The sequence below is a fragment of the Apodemus sylvaticus genome, chromosome 9 (genome assembly GCF_947179515.1).
Source record: "Apodemus sylvaticus chromosome 9, mApoSyl1.1, whole genome shotgun sequence".
NCBI lineage: Eukaryota > Metazoa > Chordata > Mammalia > Rodentia > Muridae > Apodemus > Apodemus sylvaticus.
In genome coordinates this window covers 25,302,902-25,316,354 of record NC_067480.1, presented here as the reverse complement: position 1 = coordinate 25,316,354, position 13,453 = coordinate 25,302,902, and the positions used below count along the sequence as shown (strand labels likewise).

The 13,453-nt window shown below is 45.5% G+C and overlaps 1 pseudogene; it reads left to right on the top strand.

Moving 5' to 3' along the window:
• The first annotated feature begins 12,736 nt into the window (after positions 1 to 12,736).
• Positions 12,737 to 13,095, top strand: LOC127692774 (60S ribosomal protein L30-like; annotated as a pseudogene).
• The last annotated feature ends 358 nt before the right edge of the window (positions 13,096 to 13,453 follow it).

Genomic DNA, 13,453 nt, shown 5'->3' with positions numbered 1-13,453 from the left:
CCCAGAACATTAAACGAGGCTTTGACACAACTCAGAGTGACTCTGTCCTTCTTCGTGCTTGGCCTCCGTCTCTCTCCCCACCCCTTTTGACCCGCAGGTAGCACCCCTTCGGAACCCTGGAATAACTGACCCGCGGGACGGGTTGCAGTGGCGCCCGAACCAGGGACCCGAAGTACGGTCAACTACCGGACGACGGAGGAGAAATCCCGGGAAAAGGAATGAAGGACCCCACAGACCGCATCGCTCGTGCGTCGCTGGAGGGGCAGGTGAGTGGCCAAACATTGTCGTCCGATTGTCATTGGGGAAAAGAAAAAAAAAGAGGCTAAAGAGGCTTGATTCATAGAAGAAATCAAACAATCATTCAGGGAGAGAGGAGTAAGAGTTAAGAAAAAAGATTTAATTAAGTTCTTTTGTTTTGTCATGAGAAATGTCCTTGGTTAATTTTAAGTGGACCTGACATTCACCCGTTAACTTGAGATAAGGTTGGTAAAGAAATTAATAAGATTTTAAAAACAGGTACAGGTGAACCAATGTTTGATACATTCTTTAGTTACTGGAGGCTCATTCAGAGTGCAAACGAGGACCCTGCTGAATATTGCCTCCGCCCTTTGTCTCGGGCAGCTTCTGTGACCTTGCTTTCCCCTAAAAAGAACTCTCCAAAACCTTCCTTGGTCGTTATAGACAGGTCTGAGTCCCCCCGCCATCCGCTCCTGTAACTTCTCTTTATCCTCCGCTCCTGAGGGACCCATCCCTTGCTGACATGCCATTAAGTTTAGAGAACCCCTGGGGAGAAAGCCAACTTGGAGGAGAAAAGCTGCAGAGAGCAAGCAGTCCTCTTAAAGGAGCTACGGGACAAATGGTCACTCTAACTTCAAGATTTATTTCAAAGTCAAATGCCTAGAAAAAGCCAGAGCCAAAACAAGCCCCTCCACGTGGCCCGCCACCCTATACCCGTCGATAGGCATGCAGCGCGGCTCCTCTCAGCCAGGTTCCTCGGACCTTTACTGGGTCCAGGCAATCACCAGAGATCGTCCTATACTCAGCCTTAAAATAAATGGTAAAAGCTTTGAGGGCATCTTAGACTCAGGTGCCGATTCTACTGTGATCTCGCAATGTGCTTGGCCCCTTCTTGGCTTTTGCAAGCCTCTCTGACCCTTCTGCAGGGGATTGGACAATCTCCAAGAGCTCACAGTTGCTGACTTGGGAGGACAGAGGGAAATACTGGCTCTACTCAGCCCTTCGTGGTTCCTGGTCTGCCTGTTAACCTCTGGGGAAGAGACATTCAGTCTCAAATGAAAGTCCTTATGTGTGGTCCCAATGAGGTTATTGCTCAACAAATGCTCTCCCAGGGCTATCTCCCTGGACAGGGACTAGGCAAAAATGGACAGGGGAGACCCATGCAGGTAGAAGTCAGAGACTGCTGCTGAGGCGGCCAGAGAAAAACTGCTCATGGGCAGCATGTAAGACCTGGACTGCAGAGAAATTCCTGGGCTCTCCTCCCACCCCTCTCCACAGGTGTGTGTGTTCAACTAGGCATCCTCCTTCCCCCTTGTTAAATCTTAAACAAGAGAAAAAGCAGGTTACAGAAAAGCAGTTTTTCCATGTGTAGGACGTGGTATCAAAAAAAAATAATAATAATGGTTAGAAGCTATTTCAAAACTCTCCTGGAAAGGAGAAGAAAATGGGAGACGTCCTGTTTTCTCTCTGAAACCTACTGGAGATCTCCTTAGTTCAGGTTAAGATATCTGGATCTTTTGGGGACATCAAGTTCCCTCGCTGTCTATTGTATGTCTTTGGTGCACCAAAACTTGTCTATATGTGTGTCAATTCATGTTGTCTGTTGTTTTGTTTGGCTGAATGATTGGTTGTTTTTATGTTTTATGTAAAAAAAAAAAAAATGGTAAAAAGGCGTTATCTTGCTGGCAGTCCTGCCAATTGTGGTTTACACAGAGGAGGCTAATTTGAGGTGCCTCACATTCTAAGGTAGGAGTCAAAGATAGCTGGAAAAAAAAAAAAGCTGCTTCTTAAAGAGCAAGCAGCCGGACAAGTGGAAATGGTTAATTCTCCTAGAAAAATTTCTACCATGATGATGATTGGGTTCAAAGTGCTTTATTCCTCTGAAGTTACAGCTAGAAAATATATATATATATATTTGGTTTAAATTTATGAGATTTGTATGATTGCTTCATTTTTATTTCTAATTAGTCTTAAAGGTATAAATGTTTTACATATCTTGACTATAGAGTTATAAATTAATTGGTTATGATTTAAAAGGTATAATGTTACTAAAAAAAAAAAAAAAAAAAAAAAAAGGTTAGTTTAAAACCAGTGATTCAGTGTTGGAGCCATCTTAACTAGCTACATGTGGCAAGACGCAACCCAGGAAATACAGGCCTTTAAGATGTTTCTAAATTAGCATGGTGATTTGTGTAAATCTTGGCCTGGAGATTGGACTTATAAGAAATACGATTTAAAATAATGTCTCTTCAATAAGTTACAAAGTCATACATTCAAACACAAGATGATGGACAAACTTTACAATATAAAAATATATTTGCCATTAATTTTAAGGAGAAAAGATTATTTAAAACTGGGTTTTGCTTTCAACAAATTGTAGATATGCTTTGATATTACAGGTTCCTTTTGTTATTTGACCTTCATACAATGGGGTCTGGTTACTCTTTACAGGACCGGTAGGTGTAGGTCTGGCCTTAGAGATAACAAACTCAAATCAGGAGTTTTACATTTGAGTTAATACAAAGCTCAGAGCTTCCTCAAAGCTGCTCAAAGCTGCAGAGGCTTGAGAGATGCAGTTTTGTCTTGCAGGCCTCACTTAGAGAGTTTCTGGCCAAAAGAACATTTTAACAGATTCATACAGATATGGTTCAAAATAAAGTTCACACTTAGATCTGTAAAAGATAATAAGGCTATATAAAAAATATAAAGGCATTAAAATTTGGCCTGTCTACTTCATACAAAATTATTATAGGTATAGAGCGTAGTTTTTTGCTATGCATTCTGATAATTATAAAAGCATTCACTTCTAACTTTAAAGGAGCATAAGCTAACTTTAAAAAAGCAATAAAATAATCTCATTAGAAAGTTATTCCTCAAGAAATGACTTGCTCTTAACATGGGCTTTTAAAGTTTTTGAGAAAATGATTTTCAAAAGGTGTTAAGACAAATATTTTGCCTAAGACACTGCTTTAAGTTTGTCATTTAAGCCTCTGTTATTCTCAAGATAGATACAAAGTAAATATTGAGAGACATAACTTGGAGAAAGCTACCATAAGTATTTGGCAACAGTTTATGATATATGCTTACTTCCATTCCTTAACAAAGAGAACATTAATATAAAATCTCTCCAAATAAGGTTTTGACATCCTCCAATAAAGATTTGATATAATAATAAAATGTTACAAAATAAAATCATAAAAATATTTTTAAAAAGAATGTTTTAAGAGCATTATAAAATGTTTGTTCCTTATTTTAAACAACAATCAAATTGATTATTATTAATTGTTAATCTATTACATGACAAGCCTTTTTGACAAAATTAATAATTGTTATCTAAAAGATAAATTGTTAAAAATTTGCCTCTATACATGTTTTTATATTGTTATAGATTTATACATGCATCCTATAAAAATGCATCTACTATGGGAGTAAAGCTCATATAATTAGATCACATGTTTATTCTTTTGAGTGTCCCCTTGCTTCAGCACAGATAATTGAATTGGGTGCTGTAGCTGTTCTTTTAAAATGTTAAAAATCAAACTTTTGATTTTTATATTAATAATATACATATATAGCTCATGGCTTGCAATTGCTTAAAGTTGTTTCCTTTTAATGATACTAATTCTTAACTTTTACAATTGTTTGTACAAATACAATTTAAAAAATTAATCAAAAATATACATACGACTATTGACAGCTTTTCAAGCTTTCTAATTATAACTGTTTTACCATAAGAAACAAAATATAAAATTAGTCATTACATATGTTATTTTTTAATACTAAATGTTCCAAATCAGATTAAGACAAATATTATAACTGATTATTATAATCAGTCATTTGAGATGTCTTATTAACAATTTAATATTAGTCATATTACTGAGATTCCTCATAATTCGCAAAGATAAGATATTATAGAACAAGTCCATAGAACTTTACAATATTTTTATAATAAAAAAGGGGAGAATAACATCTCTATATACCATAAAAAATTTTAAATTTTAATGCCAGGGAACTCTAAGTGTAGAGAAGAGGTATGTTTGTATTTTCTTTCTACAGGATGCTGAAGGAACATGCTAACTGCCAGAATATGCTGATGCTGAGATTTCACCCTGGCTTTCCACCTTGCTCTCCAGCCTTTTGGGGCCCCTCCTGGGTCTTTTGTTTCTTTTGTCATTTGGCCCCTGGGCCTTTAACAGATTAACCAGTTTTGTTAAATCACAGATTGATTCTGCCTTGACAGGCGTGGAGGTAGCAACCATCGGCCTTCAGTTCTCTACTCTTGCTGCAGGCACAGAGCTTTCTTGGTTCCATAAGCGGCAGAAACGTCAATGCCAGGGAGGGTGACCTCCGGCTCCTAATAGTGGCTGAGGGCCATAAGCTGTGGAGTAGCCAATGACGGGAAATATTGTGGTGCCACGAGCCAGATGCACACTGCCTCTTGGCTGCAGGGTGACTCCATGACGGGATTATTGTGAGTCTGCTACCTGGATGCCCGTCACACCCACCAAGGGCCAGATTAAGCCATTGGAGTGGGATGTGATGCCAGGAGTGGATGCAACTTACATAGCCTAAGGCAGAGGCCCTGCCCTACTAGGATCTAAAAAGGCCTAGTTACTGCGGTGCTGGAAGTGGGGGCAAAACCACATAGCCTAAAATAGGCTCTCCACCGACCCTCTTTCCATAGCCATCCCTCAACTTAAGAAAGGAAAAAGGAGGAGATGTGGGAAGCCATCCTGAGCTATTCGGACTATTGCTTACTCATGGCCCTAAGGTGGTGGCTGCTAAAATATAAGAACAATTAACTAGAGCCTCTTCCGTGGACATTGGTTTAGCCATTGTCTCGAGATAACTGCAGAATGGTCCTGCCTGCATCATCACCTGCTGACTCCGGTAATTGCGGTGGAAGGAAGTCCTGAGATAACTGCGGCAGGCTCCGGCCTGTGCAAACACCTGTAGTCTCCACCGGAGGACCCTTATCTCTTCCTGCTGAAACTGCTAGGATTGCCCTTTCTTCCTTTGCCCCTACCTTGGGGTACGCCCCTCCTGAAGGCCTTATAACCTGTGTACCCTGTTGGGGTTTTGTGTAAGCTCCACCCCACACCTACCTGGCAATAGCCAGGTATGCCCCGCCCCAGAGATCTGGCCCACTATAAGAAGGGCTACTTGCTCCTCCTCTCCCTCTTTGCTCACCGCTCTCCCACAGACTCTCACCTCTCTGCCCCTGGGGCTCTTCCCCCCCCCCCTCCACGTGGTCATGGCCGGCCTCCACACACACACTCTCTCTCTCTCTCTCTCTCTCTCTCTCTCTCTCTCTCTCTCTCCCACTAACTCCCATCCCTTATTCTGAATAAACTCTATTCTATACCATGTCTGTGTGTGTGTGGTCCCTTAGGGGCAGAGGTGCCCGGGCAAGGGCCCGCCCGGACACCTTCCCCCACGCCGCCTAGCCACACTCACCTAACTCACCTATATTCTCACCTAACCCCTTATATATTCCCCCTACTTCATCATCATCCTTTTACTCCTTCATTGGTGCGTTGACTCGGATACAAGAAACACCTGGGATATTAAGACTCTTCCATCAATGGGTAAGTCTCTACACTTCCCGCGTTTCCCTACAGGATCGCGGTGTTCTGTTCCCTCTCTCTTTCCCGCTGGAACTCAGCGGCGTGGGGCCACAATGCCCACGCAGCGAGTGCCACCGCGCTCTGCTAATTAATTCACTCCTGCGTCTTATTACTGGTTCCTTGTTTTCCCGCGCGCTGGCTTGGCGGCCTGCGGGACTCATGGCGAGCTGGCCACGGTAGCGGTTGCTCCCGGGGCCGCTGCCGCCGCCGCGCCACCACCTTCCCCGCCGCGCCTTCCCAGCCGTCCCAGAGCCGGTCGCAGCGCACCGCCATGGTGGAAGTGCGCCCGGCGGCTGTTCGCCGGCCGGAGGCGGTCCCCCCGCCGGCCGCACACCACCACTCCCGCCGCGAGCCCCGCAGCCCGCGGGCCATGCCAGACCCCCTCCCGCTCCAGAACTGCTGCGGAAGCCACGGAAGCCACCGCCGCAGCTTCTACAACAGTTCCGCCCCTCCTGCGTTGTTGCTAGGATACGAAACAAACTATTTCCAGCCACTGTGCTAACTTCCTACTTCCGCTGCTGACAGGAAGTTCCGCCCCGCGCATGCGCGATCACTGATGCCTCCTCGGCTCTCAGAGACCGCCGCAGCAAGCCGTACTAACTTTCCCTGCTACAGTTTTCTCGCTGACAGTCTACCATCAGAGCCAAACCAGGTTCTGGTAACGCAACTGTTACACATGGCGCGGTCTCCAGGCTCTCAGAATCGGCTACACTCCATCCCTGCCGGGCGATGCTGCCTCCTCGCTGCAGCAAGCCTACACCCTTTCCAGTGGCTGCGCCCCACCCCCCACCACCATACTGTCCCACTCTGCTGGCTACAGTGCAGATTTCTAGGGCCTTTACCTGCAAAAGCCTAGCCACAGCCCACGTTCCCATCAATTCTAGTACCCGATTCTTTTACAGTTCTACAGCTTCTCCCTATCACCCTGCCTTCCCTCTTCTACACTGCGTGGTCTCCCACAGCAGTCCATGACTGGTCTTGCAGCCACGCACAGGCAGGTGAAGCAAGGTTGGGGGACCGGGTCCCACAGCCAAGCTGTCCACACTGACTTCCACGTTCCCGGATATCGGATTGCACTTCCTTACCAAACACCATCGGCCTAAGAAGGTAAGGTCTTTCGGTTGGCTGGACGGTTTCTTAAGTTCAGAAGGGATGTGGCCAGTCCTTGCTGGACCTAGGTGCCGCTTGGCTAACACTCGTTTTACGACGCTCATAACCCCAGGTGTTTTCCGTTCCAGAAATAATCCTGACTCTCCCTCATTGGCTTCCAGCCATTCTGAAAATCCTGGGCCCCAGGTGGATTACCTTCTTCCGGCTTTTTGCCTCAGCTCCCAGGAGTTTGCACGACGGTCCGGACTCTCTGGCTTAGCTGCCGTTTCTTTGTTACACACTATCCGGGACGCCGGTAGTGGTATAACTATGCCCCCCCCCACACCTGATGGGTAATAGCGTCTTCGCCGATACCCCCAGGAAGCCATCTTAGTTGCCTCCTGGAAAATCTCAAGTCTCTGAACTAATAAACCTCTACAATAAGGTCTGGACTCAATATAAACTAGATAATAATTCAAAATGGCCACCTAATGGCACCCTGATCCAATTGTTTTAAGGGATCTTAATACATACTATAAGCAATCCGGTAAATGGGACCGAATCCTATACATTTAAGCTTTTATCTATCTCCAGTCTAAGCCTTCTCTTTGCCCTGCCTGCTCCCCATCTGTGTTCCCACACCCTTAGCTCATTTGCTCCTATAGGCTGTGTGCTCAAGTTGATGTTAACAAGCCTAAATCTGCCTAGACATCACAATTTTATCCATTGCTGCCAGCTTTCTTTCTGTGATCCTAGCATCTTTACCAACCAAGACAATATACTTTCCTCTACCTATACAACCTGCCAAAGCTACTTAAGATTTCCATTCCTAGTCTCTCTTTAACTATTGCTCTCCTATCTTGCGCTCAATCTTGTCAGAAGTTCGTTATTAGATTTAAGACAGACAGAATTCCCAAAGGCCTGACAGCTTCTCCCAAGAGGTCTCAGAAGAAAGATGGACACCGCCACAGGATGTCTCAGAAGAAAGATGGACACGGCCACAGGATGCTTCCTGAAAGTGCAGTGGACAAAACCGGATACCTTGAGTCAAATGACTTAGCTAAACAAAGGTAAGCCATTTCTCATGTCATGGGTATCCATTCCACAGAGAAAAACCGTGCATCTTCTGTGTTTGAAAGCCACACTGACAGCCAAAGCCGCCATGGAGACCAGAGACCACAAAGAACTGCTGGCCACTAGAATCTGTCATTCTTTAATAATATAACTGCTAAGTTATTTATTCCTCAGACTTCTGACTACATTGACAGCTAGACAGTTATCTCCTTACCTAAACTCTGTTTCCATTAAATGCTTCATATTTCCTCTTCTTGCTCTGTCACTTTCCCAACCTTCAATTCTATTCCTTCTGATCCACAAAGGCTCATCTTAAAGACTGTTCATGTGGTTAACTCATATTGTTATCTCTTTAATAAACTTGTTAGCTACAGGAAACCTACCCAAATCTACTGCTCATGGACCAAGTAGGCTCCATCCAGATAAGTACATTTGCCCAAGTTCCCACTTTACTACCTTTCCAAAGGGTGGGATTCCTCTGGATTTCAATTGTACACCTTAAGAAAATTTTCCTTTCTCCCAAATGTACTTAGTCTTATTCCCTAACTATACTAATGTGTTACAACATCTTGTCAAGTCCAGGCCCTTGCCATATCCAGGACAGCTCCAGAGAAGCAACCTTCAGATGTTCCAATCTCCTCTCAGCTTCTCCAGACGCAGACAGCTTCTACTGGACCTGTTCTCCTGACCTATCTTCAAATGGCTCTACAAATCCTGGACAGCAAAGAAGCAGCCAGTCCTCCTGAGACTGGACAATCACCCCCCATACCCCTTTCTCTAGGTTCTTCAGAGACACGCCGCCCCAATGTCAGCATGAAGCAGCCAGATCACAACAACGACCCTATTCCTGCTTCGCCGTATGCGCCGTCACTTCTTTTCTTTTTTCTTTTTCTTTTATTAATAAACCAAACATTGGGGACTGTTGGGGTTTTGTGTAAGCTCCACCCCACACCTACCTGGCAATAGCCAGGTATGCCCCGCCCCAGAGATCTGGCCCACTATAAGAAGGGCTACTTGCTCCTCCTCTCCCTCTTTGCTCACCGCTCTCCCACAGACTCTCACCTCTCTGCCCCTGGGGCTCTTCCCCCCCCCCCTCCACGTGGTCATGGCCGGCCTCCACTCTCTCTCTCTCTCTCTCTCTCTCTCTCTCTCTCTCTCTCTCTCCCACTAACTCCCATCCCTTATTCTGAATAAACTCTATTCTATACCATGTCCGTGTTCACTGACTCCTGCACCGAATCATCCTGATATACTCCTTCATACCCCAGAACATTAAACGAGGCTTTGACACAACTCAGAGTGACTCTGTCCTTCTTCGTGCTTGGCCTCCGTCTCTCTCCCCACCCCTTTTGACCCGCAGGTAGCACCCCTTCGGAACCCTGGAATAACTGACCCGCGGGACGGGTTACACCACAAGATGAAATAAGCCAAGGTGCTTTGGGTCATGGTGTTTTATTGCTGCAATAGAAAACAAAGCCGGACGGTGACCTTGAGCACAGACCTGGGTTTCTCGCTTGTAAACAGGCGACACCTGGCCTTCATTTCTTCACCACAGGAGTATGGGGAAAGCTTGTTGAGAGCATGTAGGGAGGCTCAGTTCAAAAGGCTGTGCTGTTGGGAATCTCTCGTGGTTCTTCATGACTGACAGCTGTAGAACACGGGGGAATGCTTGAGTCTCTCGGGATTATTATCAAGCCCCATTCCAGCCGCATCAGGTGACTCAGGACCACTTTGAATATAGACATTGTTTCATCTTCGAGACTATACCCCCTAGACATTTACCCTTCAGGGTAGCAGAGGTTGGGATTGGAGGGGCAGCTTAATGCTCATCTAGAGCGCTCCTGCTGGAAGCCCTGAGTTCAAGCCCCAGAACTGGGCATGGTGGCTCGTGCCTGTAATCACAGCACTGGAAGGTAGAGATGAGAGGGTTAGAAGTTTAAAGTCATCTCTGGCTATGAGTTCAAAGCCAGCCTGAGCTACAAGAGACTTTGTCTCAAAGACAAAAACAGAACAAAAAGATCCAGTTTGCCAATATTTATCATTTACTGATCCATCCACAGAGCATGAGAAGCCCACAGAAAGAAGGGAGGAATAAGAAACTGAGAACTGTCTACCCTCACAGACGCCTTTGCGGCCTCCATTTTGCCCCCAGGGAGTGCTGAAGGACCGGGCGTGGGACTCCTCTCAATTCTTTCCCAGCAGCTCTTGCTGTGTCTAAATGTTCCTGTCTGGCCTTGCCAGCTCACTGAAGACTCTGGAAACTTGTTTGGCTGGTCTCATCCTGAGCCCCCAGCCTCCATCCGTCCTCCTTATTTCTTATTCTGTCTTTCCTCTAACTGGCTAAATTCAAACTGGTCTGCTGGCCCCACTGTGACCAGCCTCAACAGTGCTTCCTCCACAGGGAGCAACCACCTTTCTTATAAAGAAATCAAGCCACCTCTGCATTGCCTCAGTAAATAAGGCCTTTGGGAGGCCCTGCTGTGTCTGAGATGAGCTCTGACCTCTGGGAGAACCTAGTGGCTCAAATCCTAGCTAACACTATTCTGACTTGTTTGTTTTAAGAGAATGAAGTTGTCTTGAATATATATATATATATATATATATATATATATATAGAGAGAGAGAGAGAGAGAGAGAGAGAGAGAGATGGAGATGGAGATGGAGATAGAGATATTTATTTGGGGGCAACCTGCAGGGAAGGGTTCATTTTCAGACAACCTGCATGTTCTTTCACCATGCAGATTCCAAGGATCAAGCCAGGATCCTTAAGCTTGGGGCAGGGGTCTTTACCCACTGAACCATCTCACTGCCTACCAACCTGATTATAAACCCTGATTTTCTATCAGATCCCATCCCTGGGAGCACTTGAGTCCAACTTATGTTTCTTCAAAAATGATTTAAGCTAATTCACTATGGGGTATAATATTTAAGGTAACTTCCAAGGGCTCCCTTTAGAAGTGAGGGGAGACAGACAGAGAGAGAGAGAGAGAGAGAGAGAGAGAGAGAGATTAAATTAAAAAAAAAAGGTGTATCCTCCCGTTGGCTATCAGACTATTGAAACAACTATCCCCTCAAAATTAGAATTTCTCCCAGGGGGCTGGAGAGATGAATCAACAGTTAAGAGCAAACTACATGATGGCATACAACCACCTGTAATGGGATCCGATGCCTTCTTCCGGTGTGTCTGAAGAAAGCAGCAGTGTACTCACAGACATTAAATAAATAAATAAGACTTTCCCCAGGAGCCTTATTCTGAGAGAAGGAGAAAGCTGAGGCCTGGTATCATCCCCTGGAGAGAGAGCACGTTACTGTGGAGGGGAGTTCACACAGTCCTGACCATTTCTCAGACCACCTTGCAGGAGAATGGCGAGTCAGTGACAGGTTGACCACACCTTGGTGCATGTATGTCTCTTGCCGTTTATTTCAACCCTTATATAAGATAAGGCTCTGGCCATATGACCCTCATGTAAGGGTCTACGTCAGGACCTGGAGGGTTGACTTGTATGTTGGGGTCGGATGGCAGTGGGCCTCTTTATTTGCTCCTTTTCCTAATGTGACCATTTAATAAATCCCCTTTGTCTGCTTTTCACCGTCACTTGACAGTTAAATTGGTATACTGGGGACAGGTGGAAGAGCTCCATTGTTGGAATTACTGGAGCCCAGACTTTCACCCTAAAACCCCCAGTAACAATTTTGAATTTCCACCAACCCAAACCGTGAAAGTACGGAACTCTCTAATTCATATGTAAATATATGTGCGGAAATTAATAGTCAAAGGCTGAATTACCATACAGGACTCCGAGGGAGCTCGGAAGTGTAATTTTGCCATTTTAAACTTTAAAATCTAGCTACTAAATTGGAGCAGAGACACGGTCACCTCAAGAGATGGGGCAGCAAGAGGTCGTTGTCATTTCCACCGAGGTCAGTTGAGTCCAGGAAGTCATGCAGAAGCACAGAGGGAGACTCTCCATCCCTAGGTAACAGGAGACAATTCCCAGATCTCACCTTTGTGGCCGGTGCAGCCCGCCCACACCAGTGCACGGATTAGGGTCTCTATGTGTTCTCCGTGCCTGCAGGTCATTTCACCGCAGCCTTGGCGACCTGCCAGCTTGGCCCTGAGACCCCTCTAGCATGGCAGTCTCCACACTCCAAGGAGTTCCCTTAACAGGTATGCTGTTGGAGGGTGGGTCTCCCTTCTCCACAGCCCCAGGGATGAGGCACTTGTACTTTCAGACAAAATCCCCAGCAACATCCTCCCTCCACCAGCAGGGACTGAGCTTACAGCAGGTCCCTGCTGCAGCCTATGACTTACTCTTCCTTCTGGCCGATGCCGCCCCATTTGGCACTCCTCCCTAACATCCCTACAGCATCCACCATTTCCCTACACCATTCAAGGATGCCCTTCAAGTCTTTGCCATTTCCAGCTTCCTTTTCCAGAATTACCTTTTAGGCTGCCTGCTGGACCACCAACCCTCCAGCCTTTGGGTATGGTACAGGTCCTCTTTGGGACACCAAACTTTAAATTGCCAGGGTCACTAGATAACACTTAACTTTTGCCTAGTGACTTGGGGAAGATGCCAGGCAGAGGTCCTGCCCATTATGAAAAAGAAAACAAGGGGCTTTTAGAAAGGGACACAGTGCTTTCTCACTTCCCGGCCATCTTGGCGGCTGGTCTTGGTTAGGGGTTGTCCCACACCTAAGGCAGGAAGATGGTGGCTGCAAAGAAGACTAAAAAGTCTCTGGAGTTTTTTGGCTCCAACCCAACTCTAGGCTTCAGCTTGTTATGAAAAGTGGAAAGTATGTGCTGGGGTACAAACAGACTCTAAAGATGATCAGACAAGGCAAAGCAAAGTTGGTTATCCTTGCCAACAACTACCCAGCTTTGAGGAAATCTGAAATAGAGCACTATGCCATGTTGGCTAAAACTGGTGTCCATCACTACAGTGGCAATAATATTGAATTGGGTACAGTGTGTGGAAAATACTACAGAGTATGCACACTGGTTATCATTGACACAGGTGATTCTGATATTATTAGAAGCATGCCGGAACAGACTGGTGAGAAGTAAAGAAGATAGTTTTCCTTTAATAAAACTTTGCCAGAGTTCCTTTTGAAAAAAGAAAAGAAAAGAAAAGAAAGAAGGAAGGAAGGAAAAGAAAGAAAGAAAGAGAAAGAAAGGGGCACAGTGAATGAAGCTATGTATCCGGAGGATGGATTTGGAGTGAAAAATCCAATTATGGAGGAGGAGAAGGGTTTTTATTGTAGATATGAGGGTGAGTAGAGCCAGAGGCATCTGGAAGGGTCCAGACTGAACCAAGCCATAAGATGAGAAAGAGGAAGGGAAGGAGGGGGGAGGGGGACATGGGGTACATGCCAGCTAGACTTGCCCAGTGACAGTTCATCTCCCAGGTGCAGCACCAAGATCA